This window comes from Aythya ferina (genome assembly GCF_964211825.1).
Source record: "Aythya ferina genome assembly, chromosome: 1".
Classification (NCBI taxonomy): Eukaryota; Metazoa; Chordata; class Aves; order Anseriformes; family Anatidae; genus Aythya; species Aythya ferina.
The window spans coordinates 30,991,890-31,017,264 of NC_140296.1; the positions used below are offsets into that span (position 1 = coordinate 30,991,890).

Below are 25,375 nucleotides of genomic sequence, written 5' to 3' on the forward strand. Positions count from 1 at the left end.
GCCAAGCCCTACAGTGAGTGGGATAAAAGGAAATGGGACAGTCAGAAGAGGTGTGGTTTACAGCTTAAACTGTAATCCAGATGGTCAGTCTGTTATCCCTCTTTGTGTCAGAATAATAGATAATGTAGCAGGCATATTATAGGAGATGCTGGAGGTTTAACATGGATATATTTCAGATCTGAAAGCGTTTTCTTTCCTGCCAAGCCTAATGTTGAACATTTTGCCATCCTGCATTCTTAGGCTTGAAACATTATGCTAAGTTCACTTTTTCATGATCCCTTGCTAACACAACTTGAGGTTCAGCCCTGGCTGGTATGGAAGTATCAGGAAGCTTAGGCAGAGAGAAAACTAGCCTGTCTTCAAAAGGCTTATGTAGACATATCCCAGATTGCTAAAGCACAACTAAAAATAGACCGAGAGAGTGTTAGGCCAGACTATTTAGAGACTAGTGACTCAGTTACTACATTTTGGTGTATTTTCAGAGTTGCGCGGTCTCAGTTTTGGACCAATGTGAAGGAATAATCTTGTTACAAAATGAATTGAGTAATGTGTGGCTTGTGCTTTACCTAGTAAAATCTTTATGGACTTCTTGGAGTATTTCCAACAGCTGTCTTCAGTTGGAGGAAGAAAGTTGCCTGAATTCTGGGAAATGTGTGGGGAAAAGGCTGAGTAATGGAACCCAGTTTCAGCCTTTCTTCTGACTTCCACTCCATACTTAAAAGTAGCATACAGACCAATAAAAATAATAGAAGATGGTAGGACTAACAGAATAAGTAGGTTTTTTTTTTGTTTGTTTTTTTTTTGTTTTGTTTTGTTTTGTTTTCCAGAGAATTTTGAACTCTCCTAGGAAGTAAATGGTTTCCTGTACATTATGTGTTGATGGAAATTACATCCTTTTTATGTGAGCAATAAGTCAAATGTTCTGTAAGATTGATGGGGGCCAGATTCAAATCTCCGGGGATTTAAATCTCAAGTAATTCAAACTGGAGATATTCATGATTTACACTACAATAACAGATTACAATCTGGTTCTTATTCCTCAGGATTTTAATATGGTTATAAAAGGGCTATTCATCTTCATTTTCTAAATGTCTAGCAAGTTATCTAATTAATCCAATATTGTCTTAATTCTGGAGGAGGTTGTTTAACTTGAATTTTGTTGTCAAATACCATACAGACAAGCTCATGCGGTGGTAACATTAACTAATGATAGAGTTATCCACATATACTGTTCTATCATTAACTTGAATTACAGTGTAACTCCAGTTGTTTTCAGTAGAGAAAAAACACATTGCTGAACGGAAGAAAGCATGCTACTCTGCAGTCGCTATGCAATTAACTCATATAACCTCTGTGCTCGTCATGCTTTGTGTAAGATCCAGGGTGACCAGCTGTAGGTCAGTTGTATGAGAACAAAGACCCTGGGGCTTAGAAACAGTTTATTAGGATAATACTGTGGTGTGAAGATCAACTGTCACAGTAGCTGCTAATGACAGTGTGTCTCTATTTACTGTACACGGGCAGTAAATAAGAGTTGCTAGAATTGGGATGTTTTGAATTCTGAAGGACGGGAAAGCATAACCAGATAAGTGGTGGTGGTGTTAGCTTGGAGCCAACCCTATCTAGTTTTCTGCGGGTTCTTCTTCAGTGGCGATTCCTCTGTGCATTTTCTGATAGAAAACTGAGTACCTACCCTTCAAACCTTGGGACATTAGCTATTTTTACCCCTCTGTTCAGCCACTTATTTTCAGAAAAATGAAGGGACTCTGCCCTCTTTCAGTTTTCGTTGATGTCTACCAATGACACCCAAAGTTACTGAGGAAAGGAGAAATAGATTAAGATGTGGGGAAAGATAAAGCCATCCTTTAAGCTTTGTTCTGAGGAAGTAGGGCTAAAAAGATCTTTTTCCTAGGCATTTCTCTTTTGAAATAGAAAAAAATAGAAGAGTTGAACTGAATTCTTTCATCCATGTCAAGGAGTACAAAGTATGTTGTCACTTGCTGGTGTCTCTGTGTGTTTGTCACTGGGAAGCCCACAGCTATGTGCTTTCCAAATGGTCTATGAAAAATGTGCATATAATCTGTTTAAAACAAAATATATTTCTTGCTTTTAACCATCAAAGCAAAATACAGCTGCTATGTTTTCTAGACCACTTGTTGCCCTTTGATTACACAGTAATGGCAAGCCTGGTGTATTACTACTGGCCATAGCAAAAGAATTAAGCTCTTCCTCACAGTGACTCTAACTATTTTCTAGGATTTTTTTTTTTTTCTCCCCAAAAAAACGTAGATAATGCATAAGTAAGATAGAAAGAGTGTCCTATTTCAGCTTTACAAGAACATCACTTTTTTTTTTCTTTCTCAAAAGCACAAAGAAAACTCCATGCTTAAGATTCAGTTTTGCAAACCCTTCCCCCTTCTTCAAACATTCATATGGAAATACACCATTAACTGTGAAATTCCCTAGCAACCTTAACAGCCTAGAAGAAGGGATCCAAAACCCAGCAATAGTCAATTCTCAAGAGAATTTGTACTATGTATTGTTAATATTCATTATATTATAATAAGTGATTTGAGAAATTCTTTTCAGGGTCTCTCCTTTCTTTTTCTACACTGCAATGGTTGTTCTGCTGGAAAAGCACAAAATTCACTGCTGAAAAGTGGGACCCAAAGCCCAAGCTTCTTTCTCATCAAATCTCTTGAAAATCTTCAGAAACATCGCTTAAAATTTTTCATTTGCTAATTGCTTTAACAGCCTTTAATTTTTTCCTGATAAATTAGTCATTGACAGTTGATAGAATTCTTACTTTGTAACATAAATGGTTTGATAACTTTGCTTAATGAGGGAATTCGTAATTTCAGATACAAACTCATAATTTCAGATACATGGTGGCAGTAGTATGTGCTGCTATGTATAGAAAGTATTATGACAGTTTTTGCACCTCTTAATCCTCTTACTTAGCAAAAACTAGTCATCCTAAAAAATCCAGAGCTGATGTTATGTTATGCAGTGTCTCAGGTGTTAAAGCATTGAAAATCATCCAGGCATTGCTTCAGCTCAACCTTACTCCCAAGGGGACAAGAGAAGTTCTGGCCAAAAGTCCTGCTGCTTGACAGAGACAGGACTGCTCCTGGGGCTGTCAGCACTGAAGGGAGCTTCATTAGCTACTGAAATGGTTTGCACTTGCTTTTCTTCCAGCTCTGGCTTCCAGTGTAAATTTATTTTATTTATTTATATATTTATTTATTTATTTATTTATTTGGGGGGGAAGGAAGAAGGAATTTAGAGCTGCAGTGTGGTGTCTTTGATTTTTTTTTCCTTAAGCTGCCCCTTCCATGTCTTCCATGTCTTTCTATCCCTTGCCTTCTCTCCTTTTATATTTAACCCTTCTTTCTCCTCTTTTTCTGTGTCCCATGTTTCTGTGTCCCATACATTTTATTTATTTATTTTTAACTGTGGCCTTCGTTTCTTTTATATTTCAAACTTGCTATTTTCTTTTCAGACTACCATCCATTATTACTTCCCTATTATTTGCTCCCTTCACCCTAATTTTTCCCCACTTTCCTGTGTTACAAGGCTCTGTCAAAAAGATCCTAATCATTTTTTATTTATTTATTTATTTATTTTTCCTACAGGGATAAGATTATAAATCTTATTATTATCAATTTTCACTCCAACTTTTTTTTTTTTTTTCTTTTTTCTTTTTTTAGTATTCAATGTATGCACTTAATTTCTTGTTAGTCTGAGGCTTAGAAACTTGAGCCTTTCCTTCAGGCTTAGAAGTTGTACTGTCTTGTTACCTGAGTTCCTTGCTCTCAAAAACTTTTTTTTTTTTTTGTACTAATCTCTGTTTTACTCCTTTCATTATATGAGATCAGTAGTATAACAGGCTGCCTGCATCTATTATAATAATTTTGTACAGTTATCAGAATTTTCATGCATTTGCTCAAAGAAAGGTGCTTATTTTTATGCAGGGATCCTTACTTTGAGGCAGTTGTTCCAAAGAAAGAAATATTTGTACCGTACAGTACCTTTAAGTAGCTTATATGTGGGTCAGTCACGTTGAGAAATGCAGTTATGTCATTAAGATCCATAATCTTAAATGTTCAAAAAATATTCTTGCATGTCTTTAGATTCAAAATTTGAGTGTGAAATAGGTAGTACTATTGGCAAGCTAAATGAGTGGTGAGTCAAAGTAATTAAGGGAAAGTAAATAATCTCTAAGGTTCTCATTCCCCATGAAACTAATTTCGTATCTTAGCCTTCATGTATTTAAAAATAGTTCCCTGCTAATTCAAGATGCTTGTGTACTATGTGTGTGAAGAGCACTTCAGTTCTATTGAAAGGATGGCAGATTAGGGAGTTATTTTCAATGGGCTATTTTATTTTATTTTTTTTTTATTTTTTAAGAGACCTTTATTTTGGCAAAGCAAGCGAACAAATCTTGCTGTAACAACAGCTTGATGTGCATGCAAGACAGCAGGTGATCAGCCAATAATCTTCTGATGATTTATGACTGTAAAACCATTGCTTTTGTCTTTAATGGCATACAGATAGCAGTACTTTTTCTTCAAAGGTGATTTTTTCCCCAGTCTAGCAAGCTATTCACTGTTTGGCCATATATGCTTTCCTGTTTTACCTCTAAGAAATCTCAGTGACTCTACTGTTTGGAATACAGCTTATTATTATTATTATTTTCTTAAGCTAATAAAACAGATCTTGTAAGATGGATGAAATGTGCTAGAGAAGCTAAACTGCTCTGGAGCTGCTGTCTGCCCCGAATATGACTAGCACGAGTCTGATGGGAGCCTGACAAGATTGCACTGTCAACTCCATCAGTATCTCGAGTAGTTATCTTAAGAGGGCTAATATATGTTCATGACATGTCTCCAGGTCTACATGCTGAAGAAAATAAATCTCACATTTCTTTATTTCTATGTACATCCTGCCCTTTAACACTTGAGGCTTTTTGCTGCCCTAAAAGGATTATGGCTATATTGCATTTGCAGATTTCTTTCTCTTAGTCAGGTAATGAAATGAGGCAGTAGGGCTGAAACACCAAAGGGACTTAGTTTCATATGCACAGTGTGCATGAAGCATGGTGCTGTGCTGAAATTTGTAGAGGGACTGGTCAGACTCTGAACATGCAACACAGGTGTGCTAATTATGAGCTAGCACAGTGTGTGCCATCAGTGCAGCCCCTTGGGCTCTGAATTGCCTGCTCCAGGTGTCTGAATCTCTCCACTGAGTGTACAGCAACCCTACAATTGCAAGTTTAAGTCTCAGCGAAGTTAGACGTGTAAAGTAGACAGCCTGGATGTATCCCCTGTGCATCAGTTGAGGATACCATGTGATGCTCATTAAATAGGGATACTGTTTGATAGTGAGTTTAGAGGAGCTGAAGATGGGGCTTTTTTTTCCCCAGATCTGTGGCCTTTCAAGACAAGCTGGGAAAGCTCTTTCTGATGCAAGTTAAGGCTTTCTGGTTTATTAATTCATAAACCTGACCCTCATGCTAGTTTAGGAGGATTGAAAATTAGTGCTCATGTCCTGCTGTCATCCTCGTGCTCTCTGAAATCAATGAGGAGTTCTCTGCAGATAAGTACAATGCTTTGCCAGAACCCTACAGACCGGGTAAAAGAAACCAACCACAACTAAACAACAACAACAACAAATCAGTTAGAGCAGTGTAAGCCTGTTCAATGTTAAAGGGAATTTTGTAACCTGCTATCTGCAGCAGAAAAGCTGCTTTTTATTAATCGATCAAATAAAATGTTGAAAATAATTTGAAAAATGACTTGAGGGAGGGAAAACCAGAATTAAGGAATATTAGTAGGAGGCTTATACTGTTTGTGAAATCAGACAAGTTTTAAAGCTTTCATACGCTGTATATAGTGTATGGAAAAATAACGTTCCTTTTTTATCCTGAGAGAAGCTGTGATTTTTATCTCAGTAATTGAAAATAAACTCTGAAGTTGCTTCTTAACTAAACTTGCATGAACTCCTTTTAAATCAGTTGTTATCTTTCAGTGAATTTCTCAATAAATGTTGCTGCCTGTACTTGGATGGCATGATCATATATAGCAAATAAGGCTGAGCACATTCTATTCATGACTCAAAATGCAGAGCATTTCTAGCTTAACTATGGTGGCATTTGTCAGTGGTGCTGTCATTAAAGATGGTGGTTTGTATTTGTTATAAATTGTATGTACTTGAATGGCTTAATTCTTGGCATGCAGAAGTCTGACTAGCTATCTACTCAGGATTTCTTTCCCCTTTATTATCTTTTTTTAAGTTAAAAAAAAAAAAAGCACAATACTTCCGAGTTCTGAATTTCTTTGTTGATATCTGTTTGTCTATCAGCCTTTTTCTAAGAAAAAGGCTGTGCTTTTCCTTCGTTTCCAAACTTTTTGTTGTGTAATTACTCTTCAGTGACTTGCATCATTCCCAGCACTTTGGGTTCCTTAAATAAAGCCATGCCTGTGAAAAGGGGGAAAGGAAACACAAAGATATATGGAATTATCTACATTGAGCAATCTGTGTGCAATGCTGTTTGTGAGCAAAGACGAACTTCAGCTGTCTCAGTAAGTGCAACTGGGCAAAATTATTTTATGGACTTCTCACTTACCAGGGTTGTTGCCAGTTGAACTCCTCAGTTTCACGAACACTGAGCAATCCCTACAGATGTAACTTATTGGTGATATCTGTCATACATGTGTTAACATAGACACAAACTTTTCTTTCATTTCCCACTGCATAATGACGAGAGCTAAGTCCAGGTGTACTTATTCCAAATTTTTAGAAGAGATGAAGAAAAACAAATGGATACAAACTGGACTGTGCTGTTGAAAATGCTACTAATCAGTTCTCTCAAAAAATGTACAGTGAATATTTTTATGGAAATACTGATAGAAATGGATTTTTTTTAAGCGTCTCCTATGAAGAATTCTCTTTCTCTCTCTCTCTCTCTCTCTTTTATTTTTATTTATTTATTTATTGGCAAAAGGCCTCATTTGATGTCTTTTGAACATAATGAGAGTTTTCCAAGTGACCTTCCAATGTCTGTTTTAAGGCTGCAGAGGCCTACGAAGTGGTAATGTTGAGAGATGTAATTAGCCCTATAAATCTCAGTGGGTCATTAATTCTAAATTCCAATAATGGAAAGACCAAGATGCATGTAACTGAAACAGAGTGACAAGCATAGTAGGAATATTTATGCAAGCATTGTCTTGTTTTGGTTTGCGTGGTAGTAGAAATTATTTGTAGTTTTGGCTTGGAAACTTGCTTTCTACCTTAACATCAATTCACATGCATCAATGGTGTGTTTCTAGAAGGTTATACATACATTTTTTTTTTGAGGTGGCTGTGTTTTTATTTTATTTTATTTTATTTTATTTTATTTTATTTTATTTTATTTTATTTTATTTTATTTTATTTTATTTTTATTTTATTATTATTATTTTTTAATCAGGAGGTAATGTAACATGACTTGGAAAATCTCTCTAATACAAATATAAAAGCTTCACCTTCCATCAGTTATCTGTATTAAAACATATTTCAGAACATCATTGTACCCAACACTGTTGCACTTAATAAAGACGACAAACATGTAAATTTTTGTTTGGTCTGGGCAGACTGGATCCTGAAGTGTGCTGGGTTTGTAGCTCTCACACAGGTACACCCCAAATGGGGATGCGTGCTTTGGGGAATGCTATGAAACCACCATCTCTACATGTACTCGGTGAGGATTGCTGTCTAGTGTAAGCCTTGCCATTACTTGCTGTGAATAGAAAGGCTTTTCAGTGCATTCTCTTGAGAGGAGAAATAAAAATATTACTTGACTTTGGCTTAGTGTGAACTTGAGTCTTGTTTTCCTCAGTCAGAAATTATTGTATATATATATTTATTTTATTTCATGGTTTGAGGTGGAAGTGGTTGTCGCTATCTATGTGCATAAGCAAGAAGTCAAAAATTACCCCATGGAATTGCATAGCTTTTACCGTATGTTATTTGGTTGCCTGTTGTATGTCTGGTCTATGCTTTTGCACTTTCTCATGGTATGAATTTTACCCATCTTTGCTTCAGTCCCCTGCTAGGGATTGTTCAGACAAATGATCTTTGCACTGTAACCCCAAGGTCAAAACTATGAATGTATTGCACCATAGACAGAACACTGGGAGGAAATAGTTAAGATCTCAAGAGGGGAAGAAACACAAAACCACACAAAATCAGACTTAAAAATGAAACAGGCCATTTATGTGGGAAATCTTGAGTATTGGTATTCTCATGTAATCTGAAGTATAAAGGGAAATGTTTGGTATCCCATAGTATTGTGCTGTAACAACACATTCAGCTTTCTGAAACATGTATTTGGCATCATATCTGCCTCCACTTGTAACTGAAAAGGTAGATTATAAAAGCTTATTGCTTGGTCTCTGCCCTTTCTTTGCAAAGGTGCATACCGCCTAATTCCGAGAGAATTGTTAGGGACTATCCCAGTGAATGTTTGTTGGGCACCTAGCAGCAACGGGGGCTCAGGTGGAAGGAAGAGAAAAGGCAGATTTTGTGTGTGTGTTTTCCTCCATTCCTTAGGCAAAGAATTCAATTTCAGTGTAATCTGTAATTCTCCAACAAAGCAATGACTTTGACTGCAACAGTATCTGAGGTTTGTTTGTTTGTTTATTTATTTATTTATTTATTTATTTTGACCAGTGGATGCCATCAGCCTTCTACTATATGTGAAATAGTTGTGTTTTTTACTTTTTCTAATCTAACTGTAATCTTGTATTGGGGTCTATAACAAACATTAGTGTTAATGAACAAAATAATAAGTGATTTACACAAATTTCATAGGTTACAGCATGGCCCAAGGGTGGTATAAAGGGATCTGAAGTAGGTTAACTGACCAGTTGTGAATTTATGCTCTAGGGAGCTGTATATGTGCTTTGATTGCCTTCTGGAAGAAGAAAAATATGTCAGGACCTGGGCCCAAGAGAAAAAAAGTATCAGGATCTTCTCTGTATTAAGTGAACCATCATGCCATTCTTTGCAAAGAGTGATCAAATTCAGAATAACAGGGGACAGTCCGGTGTGATTGCAAAACAGATTGATCTTTGAGGAGCTCAAAGGAACTCCCAGCTGCTCTGAGAGTTGCACCAAATATTTCTGAATAAAAGGTCTTAAGACATTTGCTCTATGTATCTAACTGGAACAGATTTGTAGTTTGTAGGTAGTACTTAATTTCACATGATGTCATTTTTTTGTTTGTTTGTTTTTGTTTTTGTTTTGTGTAAGTTTGGCTGCTATCTCAGAATCTAGAATAAATAGGATTTTCCCTGAAAAGAAGCTTGTTTGGGAATAGCGAAGCTGTCTTTGTTTAGCTTTGTTTTTCTGCAACAGGATATGCCACAGAACTCTTATTTTTTTCATCTTTGAAAGGTATGGTAGCATGGGAGTTACTGTTGGAAAATATTCTTTATTTTTCTACATTTGAGCTTCCATTTCAGGAAGAACATGATCAGGACAAGAACATTTGCAGTATCACCACACTCCCTTGGGTTGTTGTTACAGTGACAGGAAGGAGATGTATACTGAAACTTCACTTCAACACGCCGTATGTAGTATCATTCCCTTAAATGATATGAATTGGGGAATTATCCCGGTGGATATCTGTTATGATCCTTTTCTCTGGAAAGGTCGTCCTTAATTGCTGTTTATCGTTTTGGTGAGGATTTGTTCAAATATATCATGAGTATTCATTTTCCTCAGCCTCGTGTCTAGGGGGCTTGGGCTTAAAAGTAACAACAAAAAGAGTGCACAGTAGAAAAGAACTGTTTGCACCATGACAATTTTCAGTATTTCAAGCAAAGGAGGGAAAGAAGTCAATTTTCATATTCTTTTTCATATTCTTATTCCCAACTTCAGCTCTTTAATTCATGCTTCAAAATCTCTATTTCCTCCCTTCTATTTGCGCTGTGGAGGTTATGGACAAGAGGAACTTCCACTTAGTGAAAGCTGAGGAAATCTTGATATGATCCATAAGAACTTTGCAGTCCAAATGCTTCCCTCTGTTCTTTTGTTCTGTTTAAAATGTATGTTGTCAGTTTGTTTGGGTGTTTTAACTGAATCTTCAATGTTCTTTACATCAAAAATGATGGTGTTCCTTTCTGCAAGCTCTTAGAAAAAACATTGGAGGGGACTAAAAAAAAACGTTGATGGTATTTTAACGCTGCTGTGATGTTGTCATAAGAGTATCGTTCTGACTAGGTTTTGATTTCCAATCTCATTTGGTTTCCTGTACGAAGTGGTATGTCATATACATATCACAGAAGATTATTGTGCCTCAATGCAGGGAAATTTCATTTCAGAAAGAAGGGTGGCTCTTGCTGTGGCATCTGATAGGAATTTTAGGCCAATTTAAAGTAAGGGGTAAGAAATTCCCTCATAAAGAACAACATACTTGGCTTAATTTTATGTCACAATACTTCAGTGTAATGACATGAGAATTGTATGGAAAATTGAAATTGGCACTGGGTTTCCTTATCTGGGGAGGTTAAGTAAGAACTGAAGGGAAGACATGCCCTGGTTGTATTCGATTTCCAGGTTGGATTAGAACTACTGAATGATGAGTTAGGCAAAATCTTTTTCTGTGTAGAGAAGCTGGAGACCTGTTGATGAAATTACTAGTTCACTTCTGATGTTTCACCAAGTTTCTGTATTTATTTGGCCATTAACTGTTCAATGCATCATCTTTGATAGAAATATCCAAGAATGAATTTTATGTTACAAGAAATGAAGTGGTTTTGCTGGTAGATCACTTTCCTGTTGATATAATCACATGCCAAGAACACAAGCCTTTTTCATTTCAGAGTTGCTGATGTCTGGATTCACTGATGGACTCATTTGATTTTCAAAAGCTCCTTGAGCAAGGAGTCAGAGTTGGTTTGGAAATTGTTGTATTTATGGAATCTCAGTGTGCAGTTTATGAATTCTGGCTCAGTTGCTTTCTCACAGGATGCCTCAGGCGATAACGCTGTTGGGGCTCAGAGCAAGAGTGATAGATGACCATTAGCCTCGATGGCACCCGCTGAAGTGGGAATAACTGGCACTGAAGTCTTAGGAAAAGAGGCTTCAGCCAAGTTACTCTGCAGGGAAAGCAGTAGAAACATTCACTATTTTTCCAGAAGCAGAACAAAGGAAGTTTATAAATGAGACCCTGGGGAGCTTGCTGAGCTTCAGAAGCTTGGCTGACTTTTGTAGGGAATAATGCTTTGCTTGACTGTCTGGCCTAGGAGGAAGGAAGTACTCTAAGTGGGTGATAAGGCAACAGCACGTGATTCAGTAGAGGAGTCCTGTTGGGAGAAAAGGAACCCGTATTCCTGTTAGTGTTCTGGCTTTAGTTGAAACATACTGTAGGAAAGGGAAGCATAGAAGTATAAAGTCTAGGTAAGGTAAAAGTGATTGAGTTGGCTCTGGGCTATCAATCCTGAGTGCCTGCAGAAGTGTGACCCTGGGAAAGACTGATTTAACTGTCATGGGGTCTTTGGTATCCGCTTGCATCTGTGATTCATATTTCTTTGAAGAGGTGAAGGAGAGGAGGACTGTCCCAAAACCATGTGCCACACAAACCAGGTGAAGAGCTAACACTGCCTACCAAAGGGTGCTTAGGGACATCCTCACTGAATGTGTTGAGACCTGAGTGCACTCAGTTCCTGACTGTCTAGCTGCGAAACTGCATGAGCTTATTGAAAATGTATGAAAAAAAATGTGTTGTCCAATTCAGATCAATTCCAATAAGCAAAGGTAGGGAATTTTACCGTAAATTTTGTCTTTAATGACACAGATTGAGAATCAATGCTCGTATTACCTAGTTCTGAATACCTGCTTCATCAAGAATGAGAATAAGCACTTTATGGCTAACCTGAGGATATTTGAACCTCCAAAAATATTTGTGTTTGTCATATACTAAATGTAAATCTCAAACAAGTGGTCTACAAACCCTGTTAGTGTCTGCTGTGGCTTCGAGAGCTGTAATCCTTTTTCAAGTGTGCATTTGTCAACAAGTAAGGCTTCCTGTACTGTAGAATCTATCAGTCATCCACTTGTCTATCTGTAGTGTTCAGCAGAGCCAACAGGGCATGAAAACTAGACTGCCATTTCTTGGAACTAGTGGAGATAGCAAAAGAGACAGTGTATTTACTGAGCCTCTGTATGTGTGTGAGGATGTCATCCTTTCTTCTTTTTATTTTTTTAAAGCTGTCTTGTGTGCCAGTTTCTAAGATGTCTAGTAAACTACATGACCAAAACAGTTATGCGTCCTAGATAATGTTCATCTCTTTGATGTTGCTGAGAAAATAAGGAGGTAGTTTGGATCTTCTGGAAGCATAACCTGAATTCATCCCAGCTAACACGTGAAGTGTTTAAGAAAGATGAGTTTTTTTAGAAGTCACCCTAGTTTCCTTTGTATGGAGAGAGACAGATACCTTTCTAGGTCTATATCTATAGGCATAGATTTCAATCTTAGCGTGGGTGACATCTTGACTACACAAACGGTCTAGGATAGTTATGTACTCAGTTCGTGTCCTTTAGCTGAGATCAACAATTTAAGTGGAATATCTTTTTGATACTGTGAGAGTGGCGAACAGCACCTTCTTTTCAGCCTTTCATCACCAACTGTATGCCGTTGTGGAATAATTTGAAAATAGGTGGCATACTTGGACAAATGAGGTAGCAAATGATCAGCATCTAGGAGGTTCAGTTATCTTAACTTAAAGTGCAGAACATTGCCTCTGGGATACATCTTATGTGGATGTTTAGGATTGAATTTGAAGGCAATTTTCACAGAGTCAGAAGTGAGTGAGTGCTCTTTCTACCATGTACTTTGATAGCAGTTTCTGCTGTCCTACTTGCAATTAGAGGAGAACATTTCTGGAAATGGGACTCATCTCTTCCATTGATCTGGGAAGAGTGTAGAAATCTGAAAGGGACATTGCAGAGCTGGTGCTGGCAACCTGTCCTGGACTCAGCACACTCAGGTGAGGTCCAGGCCCCAGGGAGGATGGACTGGGACACCAGTTTGCTCTGGGATCAGAGAGTAACCAGGATCAGGCTTGGATTGTTCCTGAAAGTGGGCACTAAAGGAGCTTCCTCTTAATTCCAAGAAGGCAGATTATTCCTTAATTGCTTAATCTGTGTAATTTTTTGTTTTGTTTGTTTGTTTCTGTCAGTAGGATATTGGTTTAGTCCCAGGCAGCAATTCTCATGAATTGGAAAATCTCTTTAAGAATCAGTATTAAGAAATGAAATGTTAAGCTCTATTCCAAAGTAAAATGATTGTTAGAAAGCTTTTTCTGTTTTCCCCTCCCATAAATCTCACTGTAAAGAAGTCACTATTTTTTAATGGTTGGGGCTTATAATTTTGTTTGATCCACTGTAGATAGCAGGATGATGTCTGGCAGGGATGAGAGTCCCAAGATGCTGACACATCGTATTTCCTTGCTGGTTCAGCCCCAGCAAGAGTAGTTGCTGCCTTTAGGTGGGTTCAAGGGGAGCTATTTATATCATTAAGCCATTTCTATAGGAAATTTAACAGGAACGGTATGAGTCAAAACTAGTATAATACCTTCTTAATTCCATAATGGCACTAAGAGGTATATGCATTAGTAGTGTTCTTGCTAGCTCACCTTATTTTCAATGTCTTTATTAGGTCTGAAAACTTTAATGTGTGCTTGTTTCAGTCTGTGTTCTGAGCCCCCTACATCTATCATGTTCCGTGGAGGCTGTTAAAGCTTTACTTAGTTCCCAATATCATTCACCATGTTATAATAACTTACTTTTTTGGCTGAGGGCACTTCTGAGAACTAATCTGTGATGCATTTACTTTGGCTAAAGGAGTTGAAATGCTTTAAAGAAAAAAAATTAAAAGCTCCCCAAACATTTCTGCATTTTTCTTTCCTGCTCATATTATGCTAATCTGATTGTTTTTAATGTGAGGGCTTCTTTTGCCCTGGGTCCTATGTAATCTGCAGTGTCATAAAAGGTATAGCACTTTACAGTTAAGTAATGTAGACTGCCTTGTAACTTAGAAAATCTGAGGTTCTCAGTTGGAGTACTGTACTGCATACTCATATAAACATTTTTTCTCTTTCTTGAAATGTAAAAAGTCACCGTATTTGATGTGTACGAGCTCCTACCAAGATGTCTAACTAAGAGGGTGTTTAAACAAGCAGAAGCTCAAGAAACACCACAAAATCTATTTGCATATCCAAAATTTCTTATGTTGGTTACTACCAACTAGCTATGTACCATTAGAATTAATTGTCCCATCTCTGCTTTCTCTTTCTGGGACAAATTGATTAAGAAGTGGCAGTGAGATATTGTCAGTATTGGGGAAGTTTCATTTCTTTGTTCTGTGTTAGTTGAGTTCACGTCTGTGTGCAGTGCAAGAGTAGATACTATTCCAGCCTATTGTGGACTTAGAAAAGATGTTCACACTAATTCAAGGCGCGATACAGATCTGGCATTGAATGTGTTTGAAAAATTCCTGCATGGGTACCTGGAACTATATTTAAGTAGCCCTATTTCTCTCTGCTCCTGGGTTCCTTCGGAGGAAATTCTGGTGAGTGAGGCCAGTAATAATACCTTCAGGCTTTGTAGTGAGCAGTTGCCCACGTGCATTTTGTGTGTAGACAAAGGTGGTGAAGGAGAGCACAGCTTGGGATTCATTGATGCTGTGGTGCTGATGATATGCAGGCCTGCTGCCTTAGTGTTGGACCCAGCTGGTAATTTCCTAATGTTTGGCTGCGGCCTGGTCTTGGATGAAAGGGAGCTGGCTGTAGCTCTGGCCAGATAATTTGGAGATGCTAATGGCTCGTTTGTTAAAACAAGTAGAGGGCTTGGCAGAGAGAGAGGGAGTTTCTTTCTATCTCATCTCACCCCCCATCTAGTTCCCAACTTTGGCACTGATCAGCAAGAGGGCGACCAGTTTAGGGGTGCTTGCTCTGTGGAGTCCTCAAGGACACCACTTGTGAATGCCTGTTTCTGTCAGTGTTTTGCATGACTACAACCGTTTATTGTGGACAAGGATCTTACTATAGTTGTACACATGTCTATTTGTTACAGCCTGGCTTGTTGTAGCGGCTTGCCCACAAGTATATCTTTGCAAACCACTTAAGAAAAGGGAGAGAAATAAATGTCAGCTGTTGTAGGCTGCTGACTGCCAGTTCCTGATTTGGACTGGCTGGCATGTCTGCGATTAAAGGCGAACTCTAGATTTCTCTTCTCTGCTGGCCTAGATTCAAGGGACTTTACATAGACTAGCGTAGCTTTGCACGTAGTTTATGGCCAGAACTCAGACTACTGCTTCTTTATGTGCATTTGCAACACTTGAGGTCTGTCTATATGTTTATCCTTAGCATGTTAGTCTAGACAGCATGCACACCAGTCTCTGCTTTAGAGCCCTTCTCTCTGCACTCCCTGTGCAGAAACCATTGTCCACTCATCCATTGTTTCCTTGCTCAGAGGTCAGCTGGGCAAGGAAGTGAACTTTCTAATTAAGGGATTGTGGCTTTGGGTATGGCAAGGCCTCTGCAAAATCCTGCATTTCCTCTTACAGAAGGGAATGTTACACTCAGAGTTTCTGGCTGTCTTCAGTAGAAGTGCCACAGTCCAACAGCTTGAGGTTAGGTATTGTAGGCTATTTTATTAGTCACTTTTTATCGGTTTTAATCGACATTGCTTTTAGTGCTGTATGAAGACAATTTCTTAGAGGACAGTCAGACCTGAACTCTCTATAGTTATGGAAGAATTTTAAAGCATGCAACACAAATGTGACTTTTTAATATTATATATATATTACCCACTCCATATCCACTAGTTCCCATTTGGAGACATATGGCTGCATGTTTTATGAGCTGTACCTTCCATTGTCAGAGGCAAGTAGGAAACATTACAGCAGTTCAGTGGAGAAGTGACAGTGGAATGGATCTCTGTGATCACACCTGCGTCTGAGTGAAGTAGGTGAAATTCTGCCAGGTAGTAATGACGAAAAGATATTTTTGGCCACCATTCACAAGTGAAGTGTCAAAGAGTAGAAATATGAATTTGAACATGCACTGAGAGGCACAGGAATTCATTTAAAGTGCTGCAAACTTAGGTAAAGTGTGCCCATTGACAGCTCTTGCTGTCTTGGATTCAGCCTGGAATGAACACTTCTGACTGCTAGAAAATATATAGGAAATGGACCTTGAGGAGGTCTTTCATGTTTGTGTACGGAATATACTTACATGGTATTTAATTAGATTTAGGAGAAGATTATATGATACTCGTTGTACTTGATATTTCAAAAGATTCTCTAGTGATATGCAATTAGATGATGATGATGATCATTATTTTAATGAACGTTTTCTTTTGAATTAACAAAGTGCTGTCTTATAAGCATCATGTGGGTTTGGTCACTTAGTAGGGATGGTAAAGTCCTTTGATACATCTTTTAGCTGGCAATTTGCAAGTTTTTTCATTTACAATGTATATGCATCATAAAGGGATCAAAATAAACTGTAACTGAAATAATTTTGTTTCCAGAGGGATTCTTTCCTCATTTATTTTTATGCATTTACTATTTCATATGCCCTTAACTAAACTGTTTCATTGTAATAGTTTGTGTGCCTTTTTAGTGGTGCATTTGTTCTTGTTGCTGTTTGGGCTTTGTCATTTCACTTAACACTTTTTCCTGAGATGTCAAAACATTAAATAAATATAGAAGAGATTTGCTGTACATCAATTTTGATTATCCTGAGAATACTACACAGTTTAAGTCTATAAACACATGCATGGATATTTTAAGCACAGAAGCAGTTCAGCTGAACTTGATGAGTCTGTTTTCAAAGTTAGGGGAATGATTCCGTCTAGAGCATGGCTTACTAAGGTAGGAGTGTATGCGTATTTTCTTTTAATCAATCTGTGAGGAAAAAAGTCAGAAGAAAGCAAGGTTTTCTTGTGGCATGAAATTGACAGCTTGCTGCGTTGTCCATTTTACAGCAGATGCCCCTTCTATCCATGCATTTTAGCTGATGGAGCAGCAGGACAGCAACAAAATCTTGCTGCTTAAAATTTGATTGCTCATCTTTAGCAATCAACTCTTTTGGTTAGTAAATCACAGTAGCTAATAAGAAGTTTTAATATATGATACTATATTTTAATAGCTCTCTGGTATAACTATTAAATTATAATATCGCTCATTAAACTTACTTACTAATTGCTGCAATTTTTTTTTTTTTTTGAAAAGGTGATTCACCACCTTTGTCCCTAGAGAAGCTTTATTAATTTCAATAGAGAATTGTTAAGTGAAGTTGCTTCCATTTTACAAATGGGTTGGAGATCTTTTTAGTAGGGGTTCTTTTTATTTCTGGAAGCAATGGCATTAAAGAATAGTTGGGTTGTTCATGGAAGGAGTAGAAGAAACAAAATAGTAATGCTGAAAATCAAAGTGAAGATGATAGAGGTCAGGGAATTAAAATGTCTATATGTGAGTTGGGGTAAGGGAGGGGAAGGCGGGAACACCATGATGAAGAGGGAAGAGAAATAAAATAAAATAAACCAAGCCACTTTGTTTTGTCCTTGTATTTATCCCAAGAGTCCTAAGTAATGTCTGAAAATACGTTTCGCACTTGCTGGAATTTGGGGCACTTTTGTTTTTAAGTCTGATTTTTCTCCCAATTAAAAAACAGACAAACAAAAAAAACAACAACAACAGTTTATCAAGGATTTTTTTTTCTTCTACAGTATTTCCACTCCTGAACTGCATGTTCATTCAGGGGAAGATCTGTTTCTTGAAATACAAGTATCTCTTGCTGGAAAAGTGAAAATGATGCACCACTTGTTTAGGGGAGATGACAAGCGTTTTAATTAAGGAGGCACTAGTAAAAATCAGTATGTTTTTAGCGCTATAAAAGTGCTAAAGATGTTATAGCCTCCAAGCAACATCAACCAGATGAGAAGATCTTCATGTCTTGGTAAGGCAGAGTTCCTCTGGTTTTGCTTCGAGGAACAGAGTGATCCTGATAGCCAGCAGGAACACAATAAAAAGAGACACTTCTGAAGTAAGCTTCATGCATGATAATGCATTATGACTGTATGGAGAAGACTAACAACATCTAGTTTCATATACGCAGTGATAGTGGTCTTTTTGCATGGATAGAAACTACAACACTTCTAATTGTTGTTTCAGTTGGCTTTGTTTCTGGGGCCTATCTGCTCTTTCCACCCTCTAGGTCCTCAAAGTGACACATCCATGCAAGGTAATTTCAGCATAGTGGCATTTGTTGACTTGCCAGTTTCAGATCCTCTCCATGAAAGAACCATGGTGGCTTCATCTTTTAATCTCATTTTGCATCCCATCCTCTACCTGCTGAGACACCTGTCCCTCCTATTTTACAAGGTCAGGCTAGTGGTAACACAGTTGCATAATTTCCCTTCAAATTAAAGGGAGCGTGATAAAAACATAATTTTGAATCATCATGTAAGGGGAAAAAGCAGAGCAAATTTGATCATCAGACTTAATATTTTGTGGGGGACATTTTCCAGAATTAGATGTTTAAAAAAATTGCCTTGAGATAATAAGGCATATTGCTAACTAGCAGTAATTATACTTCTGGCATAAATCCAGCATGAATGTAGCAAGGTACAGGAACTTTCTCTAAGAAACCTGCATTCAGCCATAATGCTTTCATAATCTCTGAGGAAGTAAATTGATAGGTACATAACCTGGTCTGTTTGGTAAGTTCCTTGAATCAGTTTGTTGTTTCCTCATAGTATGTACTGCCTGAGGACTGTCTTAAAAGTATGCAAGATATTACCTACCTGTCCACTAACAACCTAGTATTAAAGTGGACTGTATGCAGCAGAAATGTAGGGTGGGCCATGTGTTAGGATCTCCATGTGTATCCTAACATGGAGAACACTGAAAAGTCTTCCAGCGCTGTTTAGAAAAGCAGTGCTTTATCAGTGTTGCCACAAAGCCTGGAATCAGTACAGCAGCTATTTGCCCTTTTCCTCAGCCTTTACACTAAACATCCTGTGTACACAGGGGAAAGAACATTATCAACTCTAAAATGTGTGACATATCTCTGGGACAAGCAGAGAAGCTCCAAAGATTAAATGTTTAGTGGCCTCTTGGTGGCATTACAGGGGGACGATGAAGACAGAGGAAAGGAAAGAAATCCTTCCACGAAGAGGCAGAAGGACAGAGAAGTTGTCCTTGCAGAGACAGCAAATAACAGAGTCAACAAGGAACAGTAACTAAAAGGCAGCAGCGTACAGAATCAGATTTTGGAGTTGTGCAGAGAAGTACTAGTGGTGAGTACATGAGTGCAATGCAGCACCAGGATAATCAAGTCCTGTAGTCTTCACAAAGCAATTTTTATAACAAGTCAATCACTGCTAAGGTTTTCAGCAGATGTGCGCCACTTTCAACATTTGATGCCCTGAGCTGGTAATGATCGTAAATTCAAAGACTTAAACTTCTGCAATTAATAATGATGGCTCCTGACAGTACAGTTCATCACCCGAAGGAAAAGACAGCAATCAAAAATCTCACACTCACAGATACTTGTGATCAAACAGCACAAACATGAGCAACATTTTAAAATGTGGTACTGTATATATGTGGAATAAAGTTTGAACTATTCTGTGATGTGGTTAGTTACTGCAGGAAAAATCTGCACTTATTTACTTGTGTGGTAAGTGGCTCTATTACTCATGCTGTTTCTTCAGTGAGTGTTTCTTCAGTGAGTTATTTTTGACTAAAGTGTCACAGTTTCACAAAATGACCCATCAACTTATAATAAAATGCCCTTTTAGTAAGTTACTGCTGAAAGCATACGGAGAGAAAGTAATGAAAACCCAACAGGCTTCATATTACAAGTTTTCATTTCCATTCTTTCAGTCTGTTGCAAAGTTTATAGACAGCATCCATAATGCTGTGGCCCTGATGATTTGCTTAGGAAGGTGCCTTTGCTGTACTTAACATTTTAATGCAGTATCTTGGATTTCTGTATCCTACTTCATTAATAAGCTTGAAAAATACCGCTATTGTAAATTAGTTATGGGTCAGCAGCTGCTAATTTTACAAAGCTGAACCATTTCCTTCTCAGCTTTGCAGACATGCTCATACATCATTCTGTAGCTGCCCAGGATAGATGTAAATATCAGCTAGAATCCTGACCATTTATTTTCTTATATCCAGAAGCCTAGTCAATGGTTCCACTAAAAATTGGGAGGATAATTTAAGTATTCTAAAATTGAGGGGTTGTATGTATGTAGTGTGTGCATTGCATGTATTACTCATCTCCATTGTTTACCTCTCAGCCTTCTGCATACCTTCTCCATGTACAGATGCTGAGGGGGAAATGAAATGCAAACTTTATTGTTTTTCAACCGTCAGCTTTGGTTTCCTCAACCTGCAAACAACAGCTTCCTGAAAGAGGCTGTGCCAAGGAAAGTTCATCTAGTCCTCTTCTTGTGCTCTTTTGCCTGGAGGAGCTAAGAAACCTTGTGGCTTTTGCCACACTGGTTACAAATGGAATAGGTTAGTGAATTCTGGAGGAGATGAACATAGTATTTCCCATATGCTAGTTGTGTTAGGTTGGGAAATGCCACTGTGATCCACAAAGAGAAAGAAAAGCTTTCCATGAACAGTTAGGAAAGAATCTGGGGAATTATCTAGTTTGACCACTATGGGTTCAGTGTGATGTGTGAATCCAGCTACTTAGAAATGTTTCTTCTACCCCAGCTAGAGCATGAGAAGGAAGGATAAGGGGAGAGCAAGCCTAGCTGACCTTGCTAGGTCAGGACCTTGCCTTCTGAATCTGAGATTCCTGAGGCTTACCTGCATGTTGCCTTACTAAAGATAGCTCATGCTCTTGCATGTCCTTGTAATGTAGGTAAGGATTTTTATTTTTTTATTTTTTTTTGCTGCTATTTTCTGGGAAGATCTGCTTTTGTGGGAAGCTAAAGGAATTAATAAGATCATGTTTCTTTTTTATTTATGGGCTTGGTATGACTTGGAGCTCATTTCAGCAAACACGTAGGCATATTGCTGGATCTAGACACTCTCACTGAGATACATCAGACTTCGAAGTACCTCAAGAGTATTTGCCAAGATCCTATTAGAGATTTTAGCCCATTTTTAAACACATAACCTTTTGGTGTGAATGAATTTCACATGCAACTGCACGTTAGCAAATTTCTCAGCCAAGGGCTGACTATTTTCATGATGTCTCAGAAGCGTGGGTTTACTAAAGGCCTTGAGTAGAACAACCTGATGCTTGCGTAGTTTGGCTGGCAGGAGGCACAGACAGTGTTGCTTCCACAAACATTTCTTCCTTCTTATAATGATGATATCTTCAGTCCTCATTGGTAGGCTTTCTGTCCCTTTTTTAGATAATGGTTGTTCTGTACAGGAACAGTCCTGTCCTTAAAATGGAGAATAAGGAGTCTTGAGAGTACCAAAACTGAATTGTTGGGTCCCAGAAAAAAGTAACATTGTAGCTTTGACTAAATTCAGAAAAGGAAAGCAAAGTGTTAAAGTTGAAAACTGTGTCTTATAATTAGCTATTCAGATCATTTTGTTGTTGTCTATTACATTAGTGTCCAAAAATACATGTGATTGTATATATTATGCATGCTATAGTCCTTAGGCACAATAGGGTTAGTTGAGGACAGTGTCAGATGTACTATTTGTCAGTACCTTTGATTTGCCTAGTTGCATGCTGCTGTGAATTTGTGTTGAACTATTAATACTTGAATGTAGATTTTTCTCTGACTCAATTACTTCTTTAAAAAATAGAAATCTTGGCATGCTTTATTTTCCTGTCATTTTCAATAGCTAAAATGTCTGCTGTTAAATGCAGTTTGTCTCCTCTGGTTTTGATTCTTCTTTAAAGAAAACAGTTAGCATGTTGAAATGAATGGTCTAAATTCAACTATTTGCTACTTTTTTGAAAATGCTGGTAATGTGTGTTATTAATTACATTGCTATTGTATGTTAAATATATATATATATTTTTTCTGTTCAGTAGCTCTACCTTCTGTTGTGTAGCTGTTTCATAAAGGTCATCTCTTTACCAGACAATAATCTTAAATGTCATGTTTTCCAATATGTTTAACCACTTCATATCTTGATATATACTTGGTGGAGCAGAGCACTTTGCTAAATGAGTTTCGGAGATTGGCAAAGTAATTTAATTCAAAATAAATTGAACTTCAATATTCTTCTTCTTGTGCCTGCACCTTGCTACTTTGATATCATCAGCCAATTTTGAGAAGACACATAGTTGATCTCTATTTGTTTTCTGTTTATAAATGTGTCTGGTGTACTTTATACCAAAACTGTGCTTAACACGATGACAACGATTTAACAAAAAGAAACACTTCATGCCTGAAAGCCATTTGCCTTCCGGCATTCTCTTGGGATTAAGCAAGTGAAAAAACTACCTGCATGTTTTTGTGGGTCTGTAAATACTGAGGATTCACCTATCTGACCAGTGGCACTTATTTGTGGTGGTTGTGTGTTTTTGGAGCAGTATTTTGAATATTTCATTGTAGTTCATTTCAGCATGCACTTGTTATGTGTAGGCATGCAGCACACACCATGACAGAATGTCAGAATGTGGCTTGTAACCTCTATAACATTAAAGGCTTTTAGTGCAAGATTTAGTCTAGCATTTCTAATATTTGTGTTTTGCGCTGGATTTTCTCAAGGGAAAACAGAAAACTGCAAGCATTTTGTTCCTATTCTCACTTTTTTTAACTTCCATTATTGTTCCACACTATTTGCATTTCCCTTGGATGTTTGCCATTTTGCAGCCTTCTTCTCCCTTCTCAGAACGTATAGAATAGGGGCTTAGAAGGAACAAGGAGAGATGGGAAACCTTCCTAGTATGTTGTAGAGGGAGAATTTGGTTCATGAAGCAGAGAGTTAAACTGTCTTACACAACCAATTAAGTGTATGCTGTCTTTTACTTTGCATGCATGCCCTTGCAGTTCAGTGTAATTTATGTTGGTAGTGTATGCAGTTCTTGCTTAGTGACCTGGGCTCAAACTGTGACATGTTCAGTGCAGCCTGACAGTGAGAGAACATCCACCTATATCCACATGTGTGTAAGACAGGATTGTTAAAATGGAGATGGTAAGGTGAAGTTAAAGATCATATTGTCTGATCATCATTTGTAGGCAGGTAAAAAAATCAGGTCTGGTTATTCTTGCAAGGTCCTTGACCAGTCATTAAACTACTTGCCTTAAAAAAGACCTGCCAAGCTAGCAGCTAACATAATCTGGCTAAGAATGCTTTAAAAGTAATTGTGTATGAAATTGTGATATAAATTTTTTTTTGCCTCCCTACGATTTCTGTTGGTTCATAAGTGGTGAATCACTGCTAGTCTATCCTTTAGCTGGAACTGAGCTTGTCTGAAATGATACTAAAAGTAGAGATGATTTTGCACTTTCTGAAATTTGAAAAGGTGTTGCCATCTTTGAAAGATATATGCTGAAATGTAAAGCCAGAGTATATTTTAAATATATTAGGTTTTGTTTTTCTGACTGAATATATGTGTATAGCCACAAAAATGTATGTATATAAGTGAACATGTATATACAAGTATATGTATTTTATAAGCAGTATAGCTAATATGAATCTTCCTTGCTCTGGTCTGAATTTCCCAGATGTATTTCTTCTCACATCACCAAGAAGGCTGTTTAGTTGACTTTGAGCTTAGGATCTACAAAAACAGCCTCATCTTTTGACACCATTATCATCTTGTTGTTTCTAGGTGTCTCAGACATAGTAATCCTAATTTATTTATGCACATGCATGAAATCTCATAGACTATTGATAGTATTTATTGGTCTTAGTACCCAGGAACCCAAATCATGAATGAGGGTCCTCTCTGTAACAGTATGTAGACACAAAACAAAGATGTATGTAAGCTGGTTTGGAAAGCAACCAAAGGAATATGAGGTAAGAGGTAACAGATGGCTATAGACAGATGGGGGAGTACAAGGGAATGATGAGACAGTATTGACCAGCATGATAAACAATAGTTTTCAACATGTTGGGAAAAAAAAAAAAAACACACGTATTTTGGAGGCATCTCAGCAAAACATTTTTCATGGATTCTGCTTGAAATGTTAAGCTAGTAGACAGTGGAAGCTGGCAATACTGGAAGAGCTGACATCACCGTAAAGAGTGAGAAAATACATTGGGTGTGTGATGGGCATAAAGAGCCTTAAAAGTGAGAACAAATTATGCTGGATGTGCCAAAGGCAGGGATGCAAAGAGGAGATACATGGTTAAAGTGAATGATAAAGGAAAACAACCTTTGCAACACGGTATGATATAGGCAAGATTGTGCGTGTCAAGTGCAGAGAGGATGCCTGTGCTGATGGATCTGATGAGAGTTTTGGTCAGGAACATGAGCTGTGTGAATGGATAGGAAAGGCTCTATCATAGAGAGGTTATGTAGAACTGACACATAACTGGGATTTGAGAGACTGTCAGAGTTGAAAATGTTATTCTTGTTGTAGTTTGCGTGACAGGCAAGGCAGTGATATTGTCCAGAGTGATTAGAGGAGGATATGGAGAGCTGAGATAGGAGAAGTTATTTGCTTTATTTTACTGGTCTGTATTTATTCTGGTCTTGAGCAAGACATCTTATGTAGGGGAGGGAGAAGGAATAGAAGGGGGATGTTAGCATTACAGGAAGAGGGTTTAATGGAAACAGTAGAAGGGAGGCCAAGAGCAGAGATAGTAGATTTATGTGTCATCCCCTGGGAATTTTGGTTTGTTGATGTTGTACTGTGATAAGGTATGAATGGAGAATGGAATGAGATTAAGGACAGAGATGCTCTGAGTTCCCCAGAAGAAGCTGGTGGGGAATGAGGAGGCCACTTGAAATTTGGCATCTGCTTGATTAAGAGAGACTTTCAGCAAAAATTTACATTAAACCTTTGTGTATATTTTATCATGTATCTAGAGTGGAATGTAGGACTGGGGCAATGTTCCTGAAAAAAAGTGATTTGGAGTAGCATGTGTGTTAGGGAACAACAATGACTGTCAGAAGGCTACAAATTTGTTGGGACATTGTATTTTAGATGAGAATATACTCTAACGTTTTGAAGACACCATGAGAACAACAACAACAAAGTTATCTCCAGACCACATAGCAAATAACAATACATGTAGACGAGAACTTTTGCATATGTCATACTGATGGTTAAGTAAATATACATTTTTTTTGTAGAGGTGACAAACATTTCTTTCTTCTCTAGAATGATGATTTCTGTAAGGCAAACTTCAAAGAATAGTGAAGAAAACACAGCC

At 37.7% G+C, this 25,375-nt stretch overlaps 1 protein-coding gene across 5 annotated transcripts in view; it reads left to right on the plus strand.

The window, feature by feature from the left end:
* Positions 1 to 25,375, plus strand: part of ENOX1 (ecto-NOX disulfide-thiol exchanger 1) — a 361,330-nt gene that overhangs the window by 12,007 nt on the left and 323,948 nt on the right. The window contains exon 1 of one of the 5 annotated variants that reach the window (XM_084530078.1): positions 19,219 to 19,353. The exons of the other annotated variants lie outside the window; for them this stretch is intronic. The gene's annotated coding sequence lies outside the window, so the exon portion shown is untranslated. Of the gene's footprint in view, positions 1 to 19,218; positions 19,354 to 25,375 lie in introns of those variants that run through there. 5 annotated transcript variants of the gene reach the window in all.